This window comes from Schistocerca serialis, chromosome 7 (genome assembly GCF_023864345.2).
Source record: "Schistocerca serialis cubense isolate TAMUIC-IGC-003099 chromosome 7, iqSchSeri2.2, whole genome shotgun sequence".
Taxonomy (NCBI): domain Eukaryota; kingdom Metazoa; phylum Arthropoda; class Insecta; order Orthoptera; family Acrididae; genus Schistocerca; species Schistocerca serialis.
In genome coordinates, this window is record NC_064644.1 from 32336229 (window position 1) to 32363916 (window position 27688).

The following is a 27688-nucleotide window of genomic DNA, read 5'->3' on the forward strand; positions in this document are numbered from 1 at the left end:
AACTAGTACTCAGCAAAGGACTTGGAAGAGCAGTTGAACGGAATGGACAGCGTCTTGAAAGGAGGATATAAGATGAACATCAACAAAAGCAACGCGAAGGATAATGGAGTGTAGTCAATTTAAATCGGGTGATGCTGAGGGAATTAGATTAGGAAATGAGGCACTTAAAGTAGTAAAGGAGTTTTGCTATTTAGGGAGTAAAATAACTGATGATGGTCGAAGTAGAGAGGATATAAAATGTAGACTGGCAATGGCAAGGAAATCGTTTCTGAAGAAGAGAAATTTGTTAACATCAAGTATAGATTTAAGTGTCAGGAAGTCGTTTCTGAAAGTATTTCTATGGAGTGTAGCCATGTATGGAAGTGAAACATGGACGACAACTAGTTTGGACAAGAAGAGAATAGAAGCTTTCGAAATGTGGTGCTACAGAAGAATGCTGAAGATTAGATGGGTAGATCACGTAACTAATGAGGAGGTATTGAATAGGATTGGGGAGAAGAGAAGTTTGTGGCACAACTTGACTAGAAGAAGGGATCGGTTGGTAGGACATGTTCTGAGGCATCAAGGGATCACCAATTTAGCATTGGAGGGCAGCGTGGAGGGTAAAAATCGTAGAGGGAGCCCGAGAGATGAATACACTAAACAGATTCAGAAGGATGTAGGTTGCAGTAGCTACTGGGAGATGAAGAAGCTTGCACAGTGAACAACACCTAATCACTAGCGACTCAATATAGAGTTTCACTCCGATTCACTAACGAAGAGGTGCTCCCCCAGTGAAGTACTGAGCAGAGACTTTGTTCCGCGCTCTTTGCGCACACGTACTAGCGCACTCGTTACGTGTTCCTGTTACAAGAGCGAAAATGGAACAGCCCTTTTTCTGGATAAGTTGCAAGGGTATATCAGTCGCTGTCTTCCCTCACTCCTCTAACTCTTTGCAACAGAAATATTCCGCCAATCAGCGTTACTCTTTTAAACGGGAGAATGACGTTTCGTTTAAGTCGACCAATTCGGAAATCTGTATATCTCCGTTAGGCATATACTGTCCTCCTGTGAGAACTCCGTAACTACGCAGTCGATCTGTGAAAAAAAGCGCCTTCTGGGCGTTCCCACACAATGTGGCGGAATTTGCTCGTAAGTCGAACACGGGGTCGTTATCCCTTTACTCCGGCAAAAGCTATCTTCTCTGTGGGCGGTCACTTCTGCCGAAGTAGGTATTTTGTTGACTCAGCCCTCTGAGGGGATAGTCTTCCCAGTGTGCTGGTTTCCTATTTAGAACGAAAATTCCTGTGGCCGTCGTGTTGTGTATGCCAGCCTCGACTTTTTTCAACCGCAGTGCGCACTTGCAATTTACTTGTATTTGCACATCACTTACATGAGTTAATACAAAATTGACTCTACCTTATCGAGTTTGGGTTCGAATGAAGCGTCTTGACGTGCAGAGTACGATTGTGAGGACGGAATATGCAAGAAACGAAGGTCAGGTGACCACGCCACCATACAAAGGTTTCCCAAAAAATGTTCACACTCATAATAGCCATAATAACATTAACAATGATAATAGTAATAATAGTAATAGTTAACACTAATAATATTAATGATTATAATAATAATAGTGAATGGCATAAGGAATTATATAATTTATTTTAGTACATTTCAGTCTATGATTAAAGTTACTTGGAGTGAAATGAATACAGATGAATGTGAAGGTGTGACAATAATGCTGGCAGTGACAGTAGAAGATAGGAAACAATTAAATACAAATAGAGTACTCTTCTGACAAGAGAGGGGAGTGGGGTGTTGCGGGGTAGAGGGAATTTGCGAGACTAAGCTGTGGATTTGAGTATGAGATTGTCATAAGAAGTGGGTCATTAGCTGTCTTTTGAAGCTTTGAAAGGATTTGGTTTCTGTGATTTTTTGTGAAATATTGTTCGAGGGTCGAGTTGCTGAAATGGAGAATAGTTTAGAGATTATGACACTGTTATGTGCTGGCACAGGGAGGATTTTAGTGTGTTGAGAGCGGGCGTTCCTGCTATGCTGTTCAGATAGTAGCGTAAAAATTGGCGATAGATAAGAGGGAGTGAAGTGATTGTGAAGACAATAGAGCAAGGATAGGGTATGATAGTCAGTACGCTTACTGGCACGTAACCATAATAATTGTTTGTAGGCGGGAGTCATATGGTCGAAAAAGCGAATGTCACAGATATATCGTGCAGAAACATTCATCGTCATGTCCAACCAACATGGGTTTTCATATGAAAGCTCTTGGAGAATAGCATTATCATACGAGTATAGGGAGTATAAGTGACTCTACAAGTTTCTTTTTACGCTCTAAAGGAAACATTTTTTGTATGTCTGTAGTGAGGGAAGTGACGCTGATATCGACTTGCAGACTGCAGTTGTGTGTACATTCCAGTCTAGGTGATGATCCAAAATTAGTCTGAAGTTATTTGCAGAATAAGAAAAGGTTATTTCTGTGCGGTTCACGATCAGTGGAGAAGACATTCTCTGCATTGAGGGGCAATGAGTCTTTTATGAGCAACTAAGTTTACTTGTACTTTAGAAGGGCTAAGTTTCAAAAGAAATTTATGTGCGCAGTCTGACAGGGCAAGTAAATCAACATTTACATGCTAGTTGGCTGTGCACAAGTTTGTTGGATTTGCAGTTAGGTGTAGCTGGAGAGCATCGGCGTATAAGTGATATTTGCAATGGAAGAGAACAGTTGAGAACATCATCGCCGGCCGAAGTGGCCGTGCGGTTAAAGGCGCTGCAGTCTGGAACCGCAAGACCGCTACGGTCGCAGGTTCGAATCCTGCCTCGGGCATGGATGTTTGTGATGTCCTTAGGTTAGTTAGGTTTAACTAGTTCTAAGTTCTAGGGGACTAATGACCTCAGCAGTTGAGTCCCATAGTGCTCAGAGCCATTTGAACCATTTTTTTTTTTGAGAACATCATCAACACGTAATGACAATAGCAGGGACTCCATTACTAATCCTTGAGGGACCCCTGATACTATATTCCTCAGCCGCCACCTTTTTGCTCCAATTATTACACATTCCTACTGCGATCTGAAGTAAGTGTGGGGTCATTCTACAGAACCTGAAGGAAAGTTTAGGCTTTGGAGCTTAGCAAGTAATATGTCAAAGTCCACAGTATCGAATAAAGCAATCTAAAAAGCACATAACAGCCGTGTGCTGTTTGTGCATGGCTTATTTCAAATAGTCAGTCACTTTTATAACGGCAGTCATGGTGCTGCAATTTTGCCCGAAGCCAGACTGGTATTCATCTAAAAGGCTATGTGATGTTAAATAATTAGTGAGCTTTCCTTGAACTATGTATTCTAAAGCAGGGGTCTCCGAACTACGGCCCGGCAAACCGGCCCGCCAAGTATTTGAGGTGGTGGCTACACTGCCGACAACTGAGTTTCGAGGTCTATAGCGACCAATACATCGTGACATTGTCGGAGTTCTATCTTTACAAAGCGGAAGGTCATGGTTAAACTTGTGGCTATACACAATAAACAGACAGACCATTCTCCGGGCGATAGCGAAAAAAAAAAAGAAAGGTTAACAGACTAGTTTGGCGAAAACATTTTAAGTAAAAAAATTCTTTGCATTTTATTCTACTCACGAGTCTGGTGCAAGTCTTTCAAATGGACGCCACTTCGGCGACTAGCCTTAGTAATCAATCATTATGGAATATGCTTCTTAAGCGAGGTTTCACTTTCATTTCATTACGTTGTAAAATACACATAACAAGTAAATCGTATAAAACATGTTTATTTAAAGGCAATTTAAAGAAAATACAATACCTGGTGTACATAATGATACTGGATATTTTAGTTGTAACTGATATATAAAAATAACTGTAATTAATTTATATCTTGAAAATTCACATAAATAAGTTCAACATCTTAGTGATAATTAGTGACTGTTATGTAGCTTGAACTTTCCTTTCATAATTACCTCCAGATGTGGATCAAGTTTACTAGTAGAGATAATCATCAGCGACTTCAAATGCTCATCACTTAATTTTGATCTGTAAATACTTTTTGCATGTTTCACTTTGGAGAAGGTTTTTTCACACAAATAAGTTGTGCCAAAAGCGGAAAAAAAGCCACGGCCAAATTTATGTAAATTTAGAAACTTTGTGGATGGAAGACACCTATAAAATTCCAGTAATGTTGACTTTGAATGTTTTCCTTTAAAAAAGTCGCTATATTGCAAATCAATAATTTAAAACTCAAGTTCTGCGTGTAACGCTTCTACATCGACGTCAAAGGGATTTTCAAATATCTTCATATCGTTTGAATTTGCAGTGATATCTGAAAAAAGTGATTCAAAATTAATTTTTAAAGCGCCCAAAGCTTCAATTGCGAAAGTTACAGGAAACGGAATCTCAGTTTGCTGACTGAATGTTTGGCATGTATTAAAATGCGGGAAGCATACTTTGTTCAACTGAGATTGAAACAGAGCGCAATTAACAAGTATTGATTAGAAACTTACTGTTTCTCATACATACTTGTGTAGTTTTGTTAATGAGCATGGTTCTTCAAACCGTGAAGGTTTAACGGCCTTCATGTGCTAGGCTAGTTAGTTAATGAAGTTAAAGCAAAGGCTCCTTCAGAGCCAGTTTACTTACATTTGCTTTCTGTTCATTTGTTTCAAACTAAGCTTAAGAAAGAAATATTTACTGTGTTAGCTATTCTATTGCAAGCTGGTTAATCCACAGGCATAGAGACCCTGTACTAAGCGATGGTGTTGTAGAATATGATCATTAATAGAGCAGCTGATTTGAGTCAGAATCATTTTATGATCTTCTGTGTTTAGTATTGCTATTAGTTTCATGTGTGTTAGTGATTGGTTCTGTAACCTGCTGCACCTAGCTCATTTAAAGTACATGTTGTTGAGATGCGTATGATACTGTTTGCTGTTTTATTGGCAATTTTTTTCTGTAGTATACTTATCTGCAACGTTAGGTTACTGTGTTGTAGTATGAACAGATATGTAGAAAGAGTTTTGTGTGTGTGTCAAGGAAGATTAGGTCAGCCTTAACACTGCCTTCTGCTTTATTATATTGCTTGACTCAAGAATGCCTAATTAGGTTAGCGACTGATATTACACATAAAATTACAACTTGCTTTCGTGCTGGGAGAACGTCTGTTCCTGAACCACCTGTTTACTGTCGGTTATTCTTTGCTGGACTGTTTCGGAATGGAATGCCAGTCTGATTATTCTGTTCCCTTTAGGTTACCTCACGGTCATAACTTTCTCAAAAATTCCTTGGAGAGGTTTAACGTTAGCATCGATTGCCTAAACGGCAGGGTGGTCGTCTTTACCGTTACAATCTGAGTGTGACAGATTATTTACAACATTTCTTTACGTAAATATTCTTGTAATATATAGGTTTAGCCTGGGAAGGGTCAAGATGAGTTACATGATGTCTGTTAAAAAGTAAGAACGATATATTTGTGGTGGGGACGGCGTTTAGCCAATGGAAAAGCAGACAGGAGCGGAACATCATGGGAGTCATGTGGAAACTGGGACTTTTCGAGCAAAGAGCTCTAGGGAGCGATTATGGAAACTATGTCGAGTTCGTGAAGAAGGCAGACCTGCCTGCAATAACATGCGTAATTCGGTCATAGGCGTGATTGATTCTGTGCAGTGACTGGCCACTACCATATTTTAATTTCTCAAGGGACTGCAGTGTAGGACTCTTAACTCATTCCACTTGTTTCACGGAACAGAGGATAGGCAGATTATCAGTTACTACTCTTTGTGTCACTTGTGTTGATTCGTAAATCATCATGTTTAACTCTGATCTGTTTTGAACAGGTGAATATTTCGTGTATTGTTATTAAGAAATAGACTTATTTTGGTGTATGTATGATTACTATTTAGTTTTGGAATTGTGCTACCATTCTCGCAACTCTCTCAAAGAAACTTTACTCAATTTGATAAGGGTATCTTCTGTCTGTATTTCATTTGAATATCATACAACTACTTCCTGTTTATTTGGGGCGTCCTTTCTTCAATAAACGTTATTTAACATAAATCTCTCACTCATATACATCAATTACTGACGTTAGAACAGAAACCTTGTTATTAAATTACGCATTCAACTTTCATTCTGTATTTTTGTGTATTTTATTAAGTCGCAACTCTAGCCCATGCAGAGACCATTTGACTACAGAATCACAGCTCCTGGTTACTATTATTTGCTGCAAAGCTGCTGCGTGGTATGAAAGAAGACGTGAGCGGTTCGACTCGTCGAGCTGTTACTCCTTTAAAACAGAGCTGTGCATAGCCCAAGTACATAAAGTACGCGCAACCACTGACAAAGACTCAATTGGTTTGCTCGTATGAGATGTAGTTCGGCATAGCAATTATACTAGCGGTAACCGTTGGGTACAGTCGCAATCGGAAGTCACTCTCTGCTTCGATGTGTTAATGAACGGGTGTGATGGTCAAGTGTTCTGTGTGTGGAATTCTTGCACAACATCATTATGATACGTGCATTGGGTGATAAGATGGAGTAAGAGTTAACCTACCAGTGAATAAACGAAGATATTAGACAAATTTTACGGCTAGTGTTTTATTTAATAGTCAACAGATCATATTTAACACTTTCTACATAGTATATCACAGGACACTGAGAAATACGCAGTGGAAGTTTCATTTTGGGGAAGACCAGCATGACACAGCTTCAGAACAGATTATCTTGGAACATCTAATATTTCTTATTGTTGTTGAGTTTGTTGTGCAAACTTCACATAGTGTGAGTGCGCTCTTAAATGCTAGACACGAATTCTCAATACCCTTTCAGTAATCAGGCAAGTGTATGTGCAAAACCGTAAATCTATATCAAGGGAGGCAAACGAGGAAGGAAATTTCTCATTACAAAATGTGCATGAGAGAGCTGATAGAAATGCTAGCATCACGCAACGAATTAGAAAGTAAAGATTAATGTACTGACTTGGCAGAAAATCGTAAGAAATTTTGGTTTTACGTCAAAGCGATAGGTGGATCAAAACAAAATGTCCAGACACTCTGTGATCAAGATGGTACTGAAACAGAGGATTACAGACTAAAGGCCGAAATACTACATGTCTTTTTGCAGACCTGTTTCACAGAGGAAGACTGCACTATAGTTCCTCCTCTAGATGTCATATAGATGACAAAATGGTAGATATCAAAATGGATGACAGAGGGATAGAAAACATTTAAAATCGATCAAAAGAGGAAAGGCCGCTGGACCTGATGGGATACCAGTTCGATTTTACACAGAGTACGCGAAGGAACTTGCCCCCCTTCTTCCAGCGGTGTACCATAGGTGTCCAGATTGGAAAAGGGCACAGGTCATACCCATTTTCAAGTAGGGACGTCGAACAGATGTGCAGAACTATAGACCTATATCACTAACGTCGATCAGTTGTAGAATTCTGGAACACGTATTATGTTCGAGTGTAATGACTTTTCAGGAGACTAGAAATCTACTCTGTAGGAATCACCATGGGTTTCGAAAAAGACGGTCGTGTGAAACCCAGCTCGCGCTATTCGTCCACGAGACTCAGAGGGCCATAGACACGGGCTCCCAGGTAGATGCCATGTTTATTGACTTCCGCAAGGCGTTTGATACAGTCCCCCACAGTCGTTTAATGAACAAAGTAAGAGGATGTGGACTATCAGACCAATTGTGTGGTTGGATTGAAGAGTTCCTAGATAACAGAATGCAGCATGTCATTCTCAATGGAGCGAAGTCTTCCGAAATAAGAGTGATTTCAGGTGTGGCGCAGGGGAGTGTCGCAGGACCGTTGCTATTCACAATATCTATAAGTGACCACGTGGATAACATCGGAAGTTCACAGAGGCTTTTGGCGGATGATGCTGTAGTATATCGATAGGTTGCAACAATGGAAAATTGTACTGAAATGCAGGAGGATCTGCAACGAATTGACGCACGGTGCAGGGAATGGCAATTGAATCTCAATGTAGACAAGTGTAATGTGCTGCAAATACACAGAAAGAAAGTTCCCTTATCGTTTAGCTACAATATAGCAGGTCAGCAACTAGAAGCAGTTAATTCCATAAATTATCTAGGAGTAGGCATTAGGAGCGTCCTAAAATAGAATGACCATATAAAATTAATCTTCGGTAAAGCAGATGCCAGACTGAGATTCATTGGAAGAATCCTAATGAACTACAGGTCGAAAACAAAGGAAGTAGGTTACGGTACACGTTTTCGCCCACTGCTTGAATACGCTCACCGGTGTCGCATCCGTACCAGAAAAGGTCGATGGAAGATATAGAGAAGATCCAACGGAGAGCAGCGCGCTTCGTTACAGGATCATTTAGTAATTGTGAAAGCGTTACAGAGATGATAGATAAACTCCTGTGGAAGACTCTGCAGGAGAGACGTGGGGTAGCTCGGTACGGGCTTTTGTTGAAGTTTCGATAACATACCTTCACTGAGGGGTCAAGCAGTATATTGCTCCCTCCTATATATATCTCGCGAGGAGACCATGAGGATAAAATCAGAGAGATTAGAGCCCACACAGAGGCATGCCGACAATCTTTCTTTCCACGAGCAATACGAGACTGTAATAGAAGGAAGAACAGATAGAGGTACTCAAGGTACCCTCCACCACACACCGTCAGGTGGCTTGCGGAGTATGGATGTAGATGTAGAAGGATAAAGAAGAGCGGAAACCTGGAAGTACTTCCAATGCTTCGCTACTTCAGGAAATACCCACATCAAGGAGAAAAATTTTACGTTCTCGTAATACTGACAAACAGGTTCTGAGGGGACTGACGGATAAGTGCTATGAGACGCGTGGGAGGTATCTATTTCTACCCCTGCTTGTACCTCTTTGGTTTCGTTCGCCGGCTGCGGCCTTCCTGACGCCTCGCCAGGGTGCAGATTTCGGGCTCCTTGAAGAGATTTTAACGGCACACGCGGCTCACTGCGGAGTCTTGTCCACCTGGCTGATCCACACGCTTCGAGGGCACGACGTGGATCAGCATCATTGGCAATCGGGACATGCCCAAATTACGTTTAAAATAGTTGTGAGACGGATCAGATTTTGGTACGCTCTAGTTCTATTATTACTCGACTAAATACGGATATGGTGTTTAAATGTCTATGCTTAGCGTAATGCTGGGTCTTGGTAGTGACGTGTACTGTATGCCTTCCATACTTATTTAGGTGCTAGCCACCGAATGCAATGCCCTTTAGACATGAGATAAACAAATTAATAACGATACTTGCAAATAAATCTGTTTGCGAACTTACACTAAGGTTCCGTACAAGCGAGTATAATGCTCATTAGCCATCAATCAACAAATTATTTATAATCTCTGGCAGTAAATACAAATGTTCTGAAGTATTGACCCTTCATTTGCAACCGAAACACCGTCACATTGAGACAACAAATTATCTGTGGAAACGACTGATTATATTTATCATTTGAAGCACGTGTAATCAGGATCAGTGGCAGGGCAACCAGGTTTGGAAATGTAAAGCAAGTCTGAGATAAACAGTTAAACACAGTATGCGTTTAACAATATTGATTTATTAACTCAATGTTCGACATGAGTCACAATGAGAACACTTTCGTGCATGAGTGAAAGAGCAGACACTGTTGTCGAACTGCAACTGAACGAAATTCGCTGACAGCAAGCTGCTCGGCATCAGCTGTGCCAGGTAAGATCTACAACACAATTGTCACATATGAAAATTTATGCTGTACTGGGACTCTAAACCTGAATTCCCACTTGTCACTAGCGGTCTGCTGATTGAAAATGACTGAATAAGTTATTAGTGAACCTAACATTAATTGTTGTAAAATTTACAGCAAAGGGTGGCTCCACACAGGCTTAAGTACATAATGAACGTCCATTAACACTTTGAAGGATACGCCAAAACTATCTGAAAGGCTACTTCGGTAACGCGATAAGCTCGCTTAATTTGGGCAGTTTGCAGTTGTAAAGCAAATGGATACAAGATCCATAACACAATAGCATTAATTAGGGAACACAAGATGCGTGGTAGATCACACAGATTGTGAGCTGTTTGGGAAGTGGACAGCGAAACACAAAGTGTGAAACTTACTACACTCCTGTAAATTGAAATAAGAACACCGTGAATTCATTGTCCCAGGAAGGGGAAACTTTATTGACACATTCCTGGGGTCAGATACATCACATGATCACACTGACAGAACCACAGGCACATAGACACAGGCAACAGAGCATGCACAATGTCGGCACTAGTACAGTGTATATCCACCTTTCGCAGCAATGCAGGCTGCTATTCTCCCATGGAGACGATCGTAGAGATGCTGGATGTAGTCCTGTGGAACGGCTTGCCATGCCATTTCCACCTGGCGCCTCTGGTGGACCAGCGTTCGCGCTGGACGTGCAGACCGCGTGAGACGACGCTTCATCCAGTCCCAAACATGCTCAATGGGGAACAGATCCGGAGATCTTGCTGGCCAGGGTAGTTGACTTACACCTTCTAGAGCACGTTGGGTGGCACGGGATACATGCGGACGTGCATTGTCCTGTTGGAACAGCAAGTTCCCTTGCCGGTCTAGGAATGGTAGAACGATGGGTTCGATGACGGTTTGGATGTACCGTGCACTATTCAGTGTCCCCTCGACGATCACCAGTGGTGTACGGCCAGTGTAGGAGATCGCTCTCCACACCATGATGCCGGGTGTTTGCCCTGTGTGACTCGGTCGTATGCAGTCCTGATTGTGGCGCTCACCTGCACGGCGCCAAACACGCATACGACCATCATTGGCACCAAGGCAGAAGCGACTCTCATCGCTGAAGACGACACGTCTCCATTCGTCCCTCCATTCACGCCTGTCGCGACACCACTGGAGGCGGGCTGCACGATGTTGGAGCGTGAGCGGAAGACGGCCTAACGGTGTGCGGGACCGTAGCCCAGCTTCATGGAGACGGTTGCGAATGGTCCTCGCCGATACCCCAGGAGCAACAGTGTCCCTAATTTGCTGGGAAGTGGCGGTGCGGTCCCCTACGGCACTGCGTAAGATCCTACGGTCTTGGCGTGCATCCGTGCGTCGCTGCGGTCCGGTCCCAGGTCGACGGGCACGTGCACCTTCCGCCGACCACTGGCGACAACATCGATGTACTGTGGAGACCTCACGCCCCACGTGTTGAGCAATTCGGCGGTACGTCCACCCGGCCTCCCGCATGCCCACTATACGCCCTCGCTCAAAGTCCGTCAACTGCACATACGGTTCACGTCCACGCTGTCGCGGCATGCTACCAGTGTTAAAGACTGCGATGGAGCTCCGTACGCCACGGCAAACTGGCTGACACTGACGGCGGCGGTGCACAAATGCTGCGCAGCTAGCGCCATTCGACGGCCAACACCGCGGTTCGTGGTGCGTCCGCTGTGCCGTGCGTGTGATCATTGCTTGTACAGCCCTCTCGCAGTGTCCGGAGCAAGTATGGTGGGTCTGACACACCGGTGTCAATGTGTTCTTTTTTCCATTTCCAGGAGTGTATAAAATCAGTATGCGCGCCGGATCGAAGCTGAACCAAACCTGGCAGCACCCCTCTCTCACAGCGAATGTACCATAAAACTTCGATTCTCTCCTCTCCAAAATAGAAACATTACACGGAGAGACAGACTTCTACCTTTTACCACAGTGATGAGCAAGAATATCTCTCTTGTACCTTCCCATCGGACTGGAAGCAGGGACTCATAAAACCACTACCAAAGAAGCAATCTGCCAAAGAACCCTTCGACTACATAGCCATTTGCTTTCTGTCAGCACTATCTAAGACTTTAGACAGCGGTTTCCAAACTTTTTAGTCCGCGGGCCACGTTGACGAAGTTATAAGAGCCAAGATCTGCCTAGTGGGATTAAAGCACCCTAGCGCTCCATGATCACCGTAATGTAAGGCTAAAGGAAAGATGAAATCGCAAAAATCTAAGGTTGTGGGAATAGCTAGTACTGAAACGAACTACGATTTTTAGTTAATTACATAATTTTAATTGGTGGACGTACCTGATCGAAATTCTGGTGTATTTTATTCTGGTGGATTTCACCGACAAAAAAGTATGTCACTGCACATTCTTCACGAAAGCGTCCTGCAAAGTTAACGAAATGTCAAAATCATTGTTAGCAACACTATTACTGCAAGACGTAACAGAGCTAGAGTATGTCAACCCATTGTTATTTCAAGCAGCGCAACAATTAAGTTTAGTTATGTAGTGTTATAGAGAGTAGCAGAGCCAGAGCATATATTTGATAGTTCAGTTGCGTGATTGTGTCTATGTTGCGCATAAAACATTAAACAGCTCTCTAAATTCAAGTTCAAACACTTTCTCATGAAATGAACACTGATAAAACTTTGTAATTCTGATCAAAGTGCATAAATGCAAGAATGAATGATACGAGGGCTGTTCAGAAAGTAGGGAATGTTTAGGAATTGAAAAGAAAAAAACTAAGTACGGGAAATACATTTTATTGTATGCATCTGAAAGAGAGACTGACAACTACTTTTCCGCATAGACACCAAACACACTGAGGCACTTATCATAGCGGTGAACAAGATTTGAAATATCTGCGTAGTAAAATTCTGCTGCCCGAGACTTCAGCCAGTGAGTCACGCCCGCATGGAGTTCCACGTCGTCATCAAAGCGCTGCGTTGCAAGCCAGTGCTTCATCTTGAGAGACAAGTGGAAGTCGCTTGGTGCAAGATCGGGGCTGTAGGGCGGATGAGGGAAAATTTCCCGTTTGAATGAATTGTGGATTTCTTTAGTGCGGTTTGCCGTGTGAGGTCGGGCATTGTCGCGCAAAAACAGAATTTTGGACGTCAGCTTTCCTCGGCGTTTGTTTTGGACTGCTCTTCAGAGGCTGTACAAAGTTTGACAGTACCAGACAGAATTTGTGGTTGCTCTATGTTCGAGAAAATCAATAAGAAGCACACTTTGCGTATCCCAAAACACTGTCGCCATCAAGTTCCTTGCTGACAAGGTTTGCAAACATTTTCTTGGTTTTTTTTGGGGGGGGGGGGGGGGACCCTGTGTGCCCCCACTCCATGGACTGTAATTGTGTCTCGCAATTGACGCGTTTCACCCAATTCTCGTCACCGGTTACGATTCGATCCAGTAATGAATCACCATGTTTGTGGTAGGCCTCCAGAAATGTCAACATTGCCCCCATTCGCTGTTCTCAATGGTGCTCTGTAAGCATTATGAGCAGCCATCGTCCACAAAATTTGTGGTAGCCTATCTTTTGAGTGGCAATTTCAAACAACAGAGTCCGTGAAACTTGTGGAAAAGAAAGCGAAAGTTCCGTTATCGTGAAGCGACGGTTTTCACGAATCGTTTCATCAACTTTTGTGATAAGATCGTCAATCACAATGCTTGGGTGTCCACTGTTCTCTTCGTGAACGTTGGTTCGGCCATTTTTAAACCGAATGCACCATTTCCGCACGGAACATTCGCTCATTACGTTGTTTCTGTGCACTTCGCACAGTTCACGATACATTTCTATAGGTTTTAGGTTTTTTCCCAACAAAATGTATTACAGACCGCACCTAACAATTGGAGGGATTTTCGACTGCAGCGCACATTTCAAATTCGAATATCGAAAAGAAAAAAACAGACGCGCAGAGACGTTCCTGCTGTCACGGATGGACGCCGACTGAGCTGCCGAGCACGCACATACCGAAATGTGCGTCAGACGGCGTCAGACGGAAACGTTCCCTACTTTCTGAATTGCCCTCGTATTTTTCACTTCAAATCAATATCATTGATCTTCTAACTAACAATTTCACTGCTTTCAGGCAGCTTTTCGAGTAAGGCAAATTACTTAAGAAAATTACTGCAGATTGGTTTAAAAATGCCCTGGAAGTGGAGTATTTCTCAAACTATAAAACTGAACGTTAAATACTATAACTCCACTCATTAGATAGCAATCAAAGCCATTTTTCCAGCAGCCGAAGAAGTCCTTCCATAATAAATTAGGACACTCGGAATTAAATTCGCTAAGATAGGGCGACAATGTTTTGGGATAGGCAAAGTGTGCATCTTATTGATTTTCTCGAACATAGAGCAACCACAAATTCTGTCCGGTACTGTCAAACTTTGCACATGGAGACCAAGAGATGAATACACTAAAAAGGTTCAGAAGGATATAGGCTGCAGTACGTATTGGGAGACGAAGAAGCTGGCACAGGACAGAGTAGCAGAAAATGGTTCAAATGACTCTGTGCACTATGGGACTTAACATCTGTGGTCATCAGTCCCCTAGAACTTAGAACTACTTAAACCTAACTAACCTAAGGACATCACACACATCCATGCCCGAGGCAGGATTCGAACCTGCGACCGTAGCAGTCGCGCGGTTCCGGACTGCGCGCCTAGAACCGCTAGACCACCGCGGCCGGCGATAGAGTAGCATGGAGAGCTGCATCAAACCAGTCTCAGGACTGAAGACCACAACAACAACAACAGGGTTCCTGTCTAGGTTTGTGATTTGAGATAACCGCAGGTGTAACACAGAGTTTTTAGCAACAAAACGATTATTATTAAAATCAAACAAATTTCACAAATACTTGGTCCATTTACAGAGTGCCAACTACAAGAAACTTAGTGGAAGGCCGGTGGCTATGGTAACGATATTTGCAGTGGCTGATAACATCGCGGCTATGCAGTCATGGCGGTTACATTTCTACAGTACCAAAAACCATGTCATGATAATGGTATCACCAAATGCAGCATCCGAGGTCCATACATACTGCTTTTAAGCTCCTGCGCCTCAAAAGGCCAAGAGCATGAGCCACAGTGATCCGCTACTGCTACCGGGATGTTTACCACAGCGCTGCTCAGCCCAGACTCCTTACCCGTCACAAAGGACGAGTTGCCACTTGCGCAACAACCACACCTTTATCACTCATCCAGCCACGGGGCTTACCCAGAATTTTTACATTCAACCCAACTCTCTCTAACTATGGACCTAGTCATTTACAGTACATTATATAATAGTCACCCCATTATTTATTTAAATTCACAAGCACAGCTTAAAGAACGTAGTTCAAAAAGTTCAGATAGCTGAAATATCTATACATAGTTAAAGAATTTCCGAGACAGATACAACACTCTACATAAGCAACAGTACGAACTGACATAGAAATATCGATACAGATACAAAACAGGTCTAAAACAGGTGTTACAAAATCATTCACAATAATTACAAATAAGGGGTTATTCATAAATAAGTTAGTATCTTTGCACAAGTGCACTCTTACTACATGATAATTCATTGCCATTAAATACTGTTTAAGTAATTATTTATAAGTGCTTCGTTCTCTGTTCAATTGTGGTGTCCACTAACACATGCGACTGACCACTTTTAAATTAGCACAACTTTTTAGTTGCACTTGCAATCAATATATAAATAAAGCTACTGGCAAAATAGTAAACTGTTCATTAAATAAGTATACAAGTATGACAAAATATGAGGTAGTGATGCTGTGCTCATTTGCTGTGTGAATGTGGAGAGAATGATGATCCGACAAATTTTGTGTAATTAAATTGATATAAGAGACGTAATAAATCAATAAATGAAACAGATGTAAGCACGAAGCTTTCAGGGATGACAGCTACAGTGCAATGCTATCGTCTGAGATATCGTTTGTTGAAATCGCCTGAAGTGATTAATTCTGAAGTGATTCATTCTGTTAGTGATTATTCGCTGTGAAATATTAATTTCTATAGATCTTGGCGTACTGAAATTATTGTTGTCTCCTTGAGTACGCCTTATTCATCGCTGATGTATGCAGATTTGCATTAATATTTGATAAATTATTACAGATTCTTAAAGAGCTGTAAGAAGCCATCTTTCAGCTAGTCTGACAATCGGAAATTTCTTCGAGCATTGCCTGTTCTCTTAAGCATCGAAATTCACTGTGCCAGGATTTTCCCCGTTTCCAGACACGTGCTTCTTGTCTCTGCTCCTGTACTTATCTGGACCCATTACCTAGCCTGACGTGCCGTGCCCTACCCTGAGTCCTTGGGCCTCATAGGATTCAACCATACAACAAATTCGTCGTACTTCGTACCAGTACTGGTCAGCCGACTAGCTAGCCTAAGTATGCATAACATTACACTCTTCCACATAATGTTGTTCCACACTAGCGTCCTAACTTGGCACATTAAGTAGAACAAAATTTGACATACTTACATTAAATAATGGTTAGATATATAATACAATAAACAGAATCCCTACTTGCATAGCAGAACAATAGTGCATCTTCTAGGATATGTGAAATTCCAAAATAGAAACATGAATTTGAATGAACTCTCGAGTCAGCTGAGTGGACGATTTGGATGGGATTCGGTTAATGAAAAGGGGACATACAATTCAAGGTTTATTTCCTCAAAACAATTAATTAATTGTAATAAATTACACTGTGGCTTACAAATTATAGTGACACAAACAAATTAAGCTGCTTACAATATGAGGTGATAAACATGTTATATACCACAGTTAAACAGACAAACTTCAAAACTGTTTACAATTTGATTCATTAACAAATAACCGTTGTGCATTAGACTACATAATTTCACCTAATACAGTTAAAATTTTAAATGTGAAGCACAGATGTATAATTTACAATTAAATTTTCAGTTGATGTTACTCCTTCCTATACCTTCTTTAAAACAGTGATAAAATTTTCAACAGGTATCTCAGTTAAAAATGCCCTAAAATCCTTAACACAACAACACGTACATGACTAAATACATGTACGGCAAGGCCCAACATCAACAGCGCAAAACATATTCAAACTTTCGCCAACATGGGCCGCTTGCCGGTCAAAACATGTTACGACTACAGCAGCGGGCAAACTTACATAGGTAATAACACAGGCCACGTAGCAATCTTGCCAAAATCAGTTTACACGAAGGAGGAAGAAGGGGGGTGGGGGGGTGGAGGGGTAATCACAATATATACCATACGCAAGTTCACTTGCGAAACCTACTAATAAAAATACAGTATAAAAGGCTCTCAATTAATGACAAATCCGAGATAGGTCAGGCAATATTGCACCTGAGCGCTAGCAGCCTAAATAAGGTTGACAGATACCAAAGTCTGACATCATCTTAGGGCTAAGTGGCACACCAAATAAATAAGAGTAAAAGAACAAGCAAATGCCAATGCACAAGAATTTAAACAGGATTAGTACACACGAGGCCAAAATGAACTGCTAGCCCCTTGTACATCGTCTAAGGCTTAATGGACACTACAAATAAATAAACGTATAAGAACAGACAAATGACAATGCCCAGCAATTTAAATAAAATAAGTAAGCACAACGCTATAAGCAATTGCTAGCAACTTAACAAGCACACATAAAAATATCAGACTGCTGTCACATCACAAACGGAACAGGCACACGCGCAGTCCCCAGCAAGCCAGAAAACCAACACACCCTCCAGAAACCGAGCCAGCCTGACCACAGTAATTTCAACTCAGAATCAGGGCGCGTGAGCACACCGGGTCCACGCAAAACACACACTGCTTAATAATTCCCACCAACAGACACAGCTGCCCCCCGGGCGGGAAAACAGGGGTGAGGACCGGGTACACACCAGCAGAAATCTCGACACCCAGACTCTGGCTAAAACGGATTCACGCAGAAAATATAAACAACAGCTGAAGTAAGGTGAAGTAAGGTGAAACGAACCCCGCCACGCAGACCGGACAGCAAACACACAGAAAACTGGCCCTGCAGTCCTTGGAACTCCTGGGTGCGGAAACCCAAAAGATATCGTGGCCCCCTTTTCAGAGGCTGAGAACCTCGAGCGATCTCGTGCGGGAATCCATCAGTTGTCCACTACAGCACATCATCAACACGCCACACTGCCCAATGCCCAAATCAATGAGGCCCGCCAACAACGAGACCACACCTCCGTGCCGGGGAGGAAGGCAAATACCACCAGCTCGGTGCGAATCCAACTGCCGAGCCGAGCGCGCGCGGCCCCCCGCGAAAAACGCTCCAGAGGGCAGCAGCCGCCTCAAGGCCTGCGCAGGCCGAACCAGACGGAAACAGGAATACAAGTGGCTATCGATATTGCCGGATACGCAACGCTCCAGAGAAATTGCACATCAGCTCTACCTTACCAAAAGCTTTCAGCACTTGTGCGCTCATCAGGTAGCAGTTTTATGCTTTCGCTATATCGTAACCCTTCAGTAACCCAAACACAGCACGTGATTGGTGTTCTTGCTTCGAAGTTTATATGGTTCACAGTCCAGCCACCTCTGCTGAAATTCATGACGCCCTTGACCAAGAACTGCAGCGAAATATGCGTCAATTCGCAGTCACGGTCAGTGAACAAGGACTACAGCTGTCTAAATACGGCTGTGGTTTAGCTACCTATAATCATATGAATTTCCGAATCTCCGTGGATCAGGTACTGAACACTATCTCCATTGGAATTGTGGTGTCACCGCCAGACACCACACTTGCTAGGTGGTAGCCTTTAAATCGGCCGCGGTCCGTTAGTATACGTCGGACCCGCGTGTCGTCACTGTCAGTGATTGCAGACCGAGCGCCACCACACGGCAGGTCTAGAGAGACGTCCTGGCACTCGCCCCAGTTGTACAGCCGACTTTGATAGCGATGCTACACTGACAAATACGCTCTCATTTACCGAGACGATAGTTAGCATAGCCTTCAGCTACGTCATTTGTTATGACCTAGCAAGGTGCAATTACCAGTTTATATATACTTTTGTATCATCAAGAGCGATGTTCTCCAATTATGGATTAAAGTTAAGTATTACAGCAACTGCGTCCGTTTTTCTAAGTTCTCATTTCCTTGTAATGTTCCAGACCCCACGCCAGCCTGCGTGAGCTTAACGCGTGCCTTTCGGCTACCTCCGAGTGGCTTGGCTGTCTTGCCACGCCACTACAGTTGGCGACGAGGATTTTGTGTTTGTTGATAGACTGATTTCATTGTGTCATGGCTTCGCCACAATCTCCAGATGTACTGTCCGAATCGCTTGCAGAATCAGCAGATGCAGGCCTTATTGGATGCCCTTGGACAGCTCGTCCAGGGTCAATGTGCAATGCAAAACGATGCGGCGGCCGCCGCTCCACCGCTACCGCAGCCACAACACGCAGTTGCACCACCTTTTCGTCCTTTTGATGCGGCACTGGAAAGCTGGACGGAGTGGTCCCGCCAATTTGGATTCCATCTCGCTGCTTACAGAATTCAAGGTAATGAGCGGCAGCCTCACTTATTATCGTGTGTCGGCGTCCAGACGTACCGTGTGATAGTGAAATTGTTTCCCCGACGCGACGTAGCAATTCTGTTCTACGACGAAATTTTATCTGCATTAGATGCATATTTTAAAGAATCAGTCAATGTAGTTGCAGAAAGGTATACTTTCTTTCGTACAAAACGTACGGCCGGTCAAACTAATCGGGAGTGGGTTGCAACCTTGCAAGGCCTTTCTAGGGATTGTGCTTTTGAGTGTGAATGTGGACTTCCTTATTCCGATACCATGGTATGTGATGCAATTGCACAGAACGTTTCTGATGTTCGTATAAGGGAACAGATTTTGAAACTAGTCAATCCCTCCCTTCAACAAGTGATGGACATATTGGATAGGCAAGACACACTTGACTTTGCTCAGGAATCATTTGAAACTTCACCAGCCGTGTGTCACATTAACCGGCCCGCCGGGCGAGCTGCACGGAACAGTAAACAGCTCTCGCGCTCGTCTGCGCAGCCACGTGTGCCGCGTAAGCTGGCAAATGCAGTGCTACAATCATGCCCGCGGTGTGCTACTAGACATTCGCGTGAGAATTGCCCGTCACGCCAGGCTATTTGCTTTTTCTGTAATAGAAAAGGACATGTTCAACGTGTTTGCCAGAAAAAGCTCAGAACGGACACACACAACCATTCCAGGCCCTTTGCTTCGCGCCGGAATCGAACCAAGAATACTCAGGCTCGTGAACCATCGCCCATGGAAATTCATGTAGTTAATTCCACTCCGCCCAGTGCCACTCTCTCTAACAGTGGCAGTGTTCGTCCCACATATAGTGTGCGTCGACGTCGCCGGAAATCCCGTCAAGTCGCAAGTGCTTCTGTGCCAGTGCCGTTCACGTTGCATGAGACAGTCGCTCTTGTCGTCAGCAGGACAATAAACTTTTTGTAGACTTGGACATTCATGGCCACATGATACCATTCCAGCTCGATACCGGAGCTGCAGTTTCATTGATCAATAAAGACATGTACAAACAACTGGGCACACCTCCTTTGCGTGCCGCAAATGTTAAGCTAACTATATATTCAGGTCACACGATCCCAGTGTTAGGACAGTGCAGCCTTCTTGCAACATACAAGGGACAAACAAAACTTGTGTCCTTTTCCGTCCTTCGTTCTTCTTCTGCAGTGAACTTGTTTGGTTTAGATTTATTTCAGTTGTTTAACTTGTCTATAGTAAATCAGGTACTATCAGTGAATCAGACTGTGCCTTCAGTCAGTGTTTCTCGTCTATGTGAAGAGTTTGCAGACGTTTTTACATCGGGCCTTGGTTGCGCTAAGAACTATGAAGCACATTTGGAACTGAAAGTAAACGCGCAACCGAAATTTTTCAGAGCGCGCAATGTTCCCCACGCATTGCGTGATGAGGTCGCAAGAACATTACACGATTTGGAATCCCAAGGTGTGATTGAACGTGTGCAGGCTTCTCTCTGGGCATCACCCTTAGTAATTTTGCCGAAACCTTCCGGAAAATTGAGACTTTGTGTGGACTTCAAGGCAATGGCGAATCCACAACTAGTGATTGCAACTTATCCTTTACCCCGCCCGGAAGATCTTTTTGACAAACTGTGCCCTGGTAAAGTTTTTCGAAGTTGGACCTAGCAGATGCGTACTTGCAAATACCGGTGGACGAAGAATCCCAGCGCGTCTTGGTGGTTAACACGCATCTTGGTTTGTATCGATTCAAAAGACTGCCATTCGGGTGTGCATCCGCCCCTGCATTGTTTCAGCAATATCTACAAACTGTTTGTGTGTCGGTCCCTACTGCAGCAAACTATCTGGACGATATTGTGATCTCCGGAAAGACAGAAGAAGAACATTTAGCCAATCTCAGAACATTATTTCAGGTCTTGCGACAAAATGGTCTTCGCTTGCGGAAGGACAAGTGTTTGTTTTTTGCTCGTGACTTACCCTATCTGGGACATGTAATCAATGCCCAAGGCATACATCCCAGTCCCGAGCACCTCCGTGCCATACAAGACTTGCCTTCGCCGCAGAATTTGAAGCAGCTACAGAGTGTGCTGGGAAAAATAAATTACTATCATCGCTATGTGCGCAACGCCCCTTCCATTTCAGCTCCGCTTCATCGCTTACGCCGTAAAGGTGTTCCGTTCGTCTGGACGACGGAATGCGAACGCGCCTTTCGCCAGTTGAAATCGGCGTTGCTTTCCAATACTTGGCTTACGCCATTCGATCCCCGGAAACCCCTTTTGTTGATGGTAGATCCATCGGATTTCGGGATCGGTGCTGTGCTTGCGCACATAGATGGATCCCATGATCGCCCTATTGCCTTTGCGTCCAAATTGATCTCGTCTGCGCAAAGAAATTATTCACAGATCGAGAAAGAAGCTTTGACTCTCGTATTTGGTGTTACTAAGTTTCATGATTTCTTGTATGGTCGTCACTTTACCATCATCACAGACCACAAACCATTGACATCGCTTTTTCATCCGAACAAGCCTGTACCTCCACGTACAGCGCAGAAATTCTTTCGCTGGTCAATTTTCCTCTCGCAGTACCGCTACGATATCTTGTATCGGTCCACTGCTAAGCACGGAAACGCCGATGGGTTGTCCCGTTTGCCTGTTGCTGTGGATAGAGCGTTCGATTCTTCCGAACTTGCTTGCATGTTCATTGATGCGGAAACCGATGACGTGGTCGAATCGTTTCCGATTGATTTTCGTCGTGTAGCTACAGCCACAGCTGCTGACCCTGTCCTTGCTACCGTTTTGCGTTTTGTTGCTACACAATGGCCCTTGTCAAAATCACGGATCGAGGATCCGTTGGTTCGCCGATTTTTTGCACACAAGGAGAGACTTTTTGTACGACGTGTTGTTTTGCTGTTGCGTTCTGATAATGATCAGTCCAGGGTCGTGGTCCCACGTTCGTTACAGTCCTCTGTCTTACGGCTTCTCCACCAAGGACATTGGGGTATAGTGCGAACGAAACAACTTGCTCGTCAGCACTGAACTTGGTTCGGAATCGATGCTGCGATTACGAATATGTGCTCTTCTTGCATGGCGTGTGCCGAACAACAATCCGCCCCACCGCGGAAATTCTTTGCATGGCCGAAAGAAAGCCCCTTCCCCTTGGCAACGCTTGCACATAGATTTTTCTGGTCCATTCTGGAATGCTCTATGGTTGGTTGTGGTAGATTCATTCAGTAATTTTCCTTTTGTTGTCCAGATGTCTTCCACGACGTCATCTGCCACCATCCAAGCGTTATCTGCTATCTATTGTATTGAAGGTCTTCCACAGACTATTGTTTCCGACAATGGCCCACAATTCATGTCCACAGAATTTCAGTCATTCTACAAGGCCAATGGTATTCAACATCTGACATCCGCGCCGTTTTCGCCTCAGTCAAACGGTGCCGCTGAACGATTGGTTCGGACTTTCAAGTCACAGATGTTGAAGTTGAAAGAGTTGCATTATCGGGAGGACGCGTTATTGCTCTTCTTGTCCTCGTATCGTTCTCAGCCCCGAGATGGTCGCTCGCCGGCTGAGTTGCTCCACGGTCGTCCTCATCGAACATTGATGTCTTTGCTACATCCGCCGCTTCAGGTTCCTGTGCAGCGGCAGCCACCTGCTTTTGCTCCAGGCGACGTTGTATACTATCGCAACTATCGAGGTTCACGGCGTTGGCTCGCCGGGCGCATTCTTCGCTGCCACAGCCGCGCTATGTATCTGGTTTTGGGGCCCTCTGGTGAGCTATGTATCTGGTTTTGGGGCCCTCTGGTGAGGTGCGTCGGCATCTCAATCAGCTGCGCCTCTGTCGTCGCACGGGTTCTGCCGCTCCCCGTCTGCTTTCAGCGACGGTGCCGTCCGGTCAGCGCCCTGGGGACCCATCTACTGGCTCGCATCATCCCCAGGTGTTACCGACGATGCCTTCCATTTTGCCCCATGGCGACGCGCCGCCGCCGCCGCCGGTCCTCCCGCCGGCGCCGCCCGCAGTGGACGCTTCGCTGCAGCCGTCAAGCGCCTCCCTGGGTCACACGCCGCCGATCGCTTCCCGTGCCCAGCTGTCCTCCGACATGGAACTCTTGCCCGCTCCGGACCAGGTCTTCACCCGTCGGGTACCCCGACGCGATGGAGGTCGACCCTTCGGCCCCTCCAGTCTCTCTAAGGGCGCATACACCGCATGTTGGCGTGCAACCTGGACTAGGTTTTCAGGCGTTTCCTAGTTCCCCTCGGACCGAATGGCCGGGTGCGGGTGGCACAGCCTCGCCTGTTGTTAGGCTCCCCACCTCGTCGCATACGTCAAAATGGGGTCCTCCCCACGGCGGGCGGAAGCCTTATAACACAACCGTACGCCGATTTGCCGGGGAGGAATGTGGTGTCACCGCCAGACACCACACTTGCTAGGTGGTAGCCTTTAAATCGGCCGCGGTCCGTTAGTGTACGTCGGACCCGCGTGTCGCCACTGTCAGTGATTGCAGACCGAGCGCCACCACACGGCAGGTCTAGAGAGACGTCCTGGCACTCGCCCAAGTTGTACAGCCGACTTTGATAGCGATGCTACACTGACAAATACGCTCTCATTTGCCGAGACGATAGTTAGCATAGCCTTCAGCTACGTCATTTGCTACGACCTAGCAAGGCGCCATTACCATTTTATATATACTTTTGTATCATCAAGAGCGATGTTCTCCAATTATGGATTAAAGTTAAGTATTACAGCAACTGCGTCCGTTTTTCTAAGTTCTCATTTCCTTGTAATGTTCCAGACCTCACGCCAGCCTGCGTGAGCTTAACGCGTGCCTTTCGGCTACCTCCGAGTGGCTTGGCTGTCTTGCCACGCCACTACAGGAATCGATACATTCAGAAACAGAATGACAAGAAAAAACTGATTTATAGCATAGGGAACGCACTTGATTCAGCTCGACATTTCAAATACCCTGTCCATGTTCCCACTAGAAAACACATCTTTCGAGCTATTAGCATTAAAAAGCACTCACCCACAGAAACGTTTGCAGTAAATGCGTGGATGAAAGCCAGAATAGAGGGAACATTAACTGGAAGAGATCAGAAGAGAAGAACTATATATCTCCGAGCAGCAAAAGGTCTTACGATCAGTCGCCCTGTGCATCTGATCGTACCTCTAGAGGTCGACCAGGGTAGGATGTTGCCGGAAAGAGCTGCTTACTACGAGTGAGAGAGTATCTCTTTATTCTTTGGAGGAATATCTCTGATTGATGTTTTCGATATATGACGAGAAATAAAGTTTGTAGTGTATCTGGTACACTCTGTCGTTACAACATACACGTCGTGAGCCCTTGGCATTGAGATTCCTTTCTTCTGGCAAACCTTGTGAAACTTCCCAACGTCGCATCCAAAAGTCCTTCCAGAACGACTTTAGAAGTAAGATGGGTTCTAATCAGGCTAAATAATCACAATCAGCTTTATCATATTTTTCGAAATCAAGTTATCATATAAATTCGGGGTCAAAATTTCACAGAGTATGTCTCTTAGAACGGTTTTCCTCACACACTCTCTTCCCGTGCCGAACTTCCTGCACTGTCCACCTACAACTCTGCAGTAATTTGACTACTCAAGACTTTCTACCCCCGTTTCAGTGTTTCATGGAAAAGAGAGTTCTGTCACAGACCAAATGTATGGACAATAGTCCTACGTTTCATGACACCAACACATGGCCAAAATGTGAACCCCAATTTTCACCGCCCAAGCATATATATTCCTTGCCCAGAGTAATCTCTTGCGGGTTTGTCGTTTCCAGGCCAGCGCTGTGGGGAGAGTGGTGGGGTACAACTGACTGCTGCCCATAGAAACAGTTGACGGAGGGGTGCCTCAACACCAATCGTGTTGGCATCGGGACTTTGATCAGCTCCCGACCGCTTAAACACAATGACGGTGACCTTGGCTCCGCCTTGACTCTAGCACACTTACTTATCAGACAGGTGTCAAATTTAACATTCTCACCGACAGCGTACCTTGCTCCAATAACCTTGCTATGATTGTTCAGCATTCGGAATCTGATGGCGGGCCCCACAAGTTGCGCGAGTTAACTCTTACTACGACAAAACTCGTAATTGTGCCAAAAAAAAAAAAAAACAATGGACACACATATAAAACAACACATCCCTTCAAAAGACATGTAAAGTATGTGCAGTAACCACAAAATACTCTGAAGTGACAAAAGTTCAAAAATGGTTCAAATGGCTCTGAGCACTATGGGACTTAACATCTGAGGTCATCAGTCCCCTAGAACTTAGAACTATTTAAACCTAACTAACCTAAGGACATCATACATATTCATGACGGCGCCAGGATTCGAACCTGCGACCGTAGCGGTCGCACGGTTCCAGATTGTAGCGCCTAGAACCGCTCGGCCACCCCGGCTGGCTGTGACAAAAGTCATGGAGTACCTTGTAACCTCCCCCTTCCTAATCGGCCTACTGGAGTGCGAGATAACTGATCGCGATCACATATGCCTGACGAAATCTTCAGTTAGGCTATCATTACCGAAGGAAAATAACACCGCTTAGTTGGAGGAAAGTGTAAGAACGACCCTTCTGAAGGGAGAACCTATTCTGAACCTAGCCTAAACACTGATGATAATTTTGAAATGGGTGGAATATACCGCAGTCGTTCATGAACAACGAAATATTTACTACAAAAATTACTGGTAATACAAAGAATATGAATTGAACGTGTGTGAATTCCTAAGGGACCAAACTCCTGAGATCATTCGTCCATAGACTTACACACTACTTAAACTAACTCAATCTAACCTATGCTAAGAACAACACACACATCCATGCCCAAGGTAGGATTCGTACCTCCGGCGGGAGGGGACGCGCAATCCGTGACATGGCGCCTCAAACCGCTCGGCCACTCCGCGCGGCATAATGCAAAGAAAACACCGATTATTTAGAAAGGTGGAAATTAAATGGTAGCCAGCCCGTTAGGGTAAATAATTTCCATAATCTTAAGAACGGCAACGGCAAAGTAATTTATGCAAATAATCACTGGCGTGGGAACAGAAGGTTGCCACACTTTTCCACAGCACAACAGTTCGCGAAACAATAAAAGAATCAGAAAGCACTAAGTTTATAGTTACGTATTCTCAACTACTAAATTTTGAAAATAAAGGTAAATGGATTTACTGGTAAATACATGTAACTAAAATTTTTTCTGCATAATAGATTACTTTCAGTAAACTCACAATAACATAATGCAAAATTTTGAAAGACGCAAGCAATTTACTTTTGATTATTGAAAAATTAAATTGAATTTACTTCAAGCAAGCGAGCAACTGCTTTTAGTTTTAAAATAACAACAATAAAATACGTACCAAGCCAGCAGAAGTCACTCGCTATGCTAGAAACAAAATAAGTGAAATTGCACACTCTTAATTTTTCCTGTCATTAGCTTTTCCAGTGAAATTTTACGTTACTTTAAGCAAATGACGTTAATATTCAAAACTGCAAATTAGTTAAAACTCTGTAATGAAATACAAGAGCCGGCCGGGGTGACAGAGCGGTTCTAGGCGCTACAGTCTGGAACTGTACGACCGCTTTGGTCGCAGGTTCGAATCCTGCCTCGGGCATGGGTGTGTGTGATGTCCTTAGGTTAGTTAGGTTTAAGTGGTTCTAAGTTCTAGGGGACTGATGACCTCAGACGTTAAGTTCCATAGTGCTCAGAGCCATTTGAACCATTTTTGAAAAACAAGACTGAACAGATACTGAAGCAGCAAATTTAGATTGTAACTGACCATGACCAAACAAACAATAATGGCAGTAAATAGTTAATCAGTTTTCATGTTCTTACGACACTCGGTGATTGCATGGAAAGTAAAGGGATCCTGCTTGGTAATAATGTCTGAGGACAATGACAACACAGCTGCACTACAAGTTTTACCTACTGCAGGTTCTTATTCAAGTTAGTCATACCCTGTGAAAGAAATGTTACTGGGCAATGCCTCTATAATACTATATCTGTCACTTTACGGTCTTACAATGTTGTCGCTGTGTGGACGACGAGAATGTAGCCGACGACAATACTGAGCTGCCGCTGGTTGAGAACCCCGTGTCGCCTCCAGAGCCACGGATGGATGTGGGACAGGCAGCAGTTGGAACTGCAGCTTCCTCCGCCTGTCCTCTCCTTCAGTGCTCTCAACACTCGTGGCTTAACGAATCAGGCGCGCCTACACTGGCGCGAGCACAGCTACACACCACGTCTGCGGGAGCAGCCAACAAACCCTTCCGCACTCTTTCGTGCCTCAGGCTGCTCTGCCTCCTCTCTTCTGGTGGCGCGACAGAGACTCTACATACGCAAAAGCAAACAACGGCGCAGCTACTGCCATTTCGTCGTTGCTATCGATACATTTAAATAAAGTTCCCTTGGCTATCA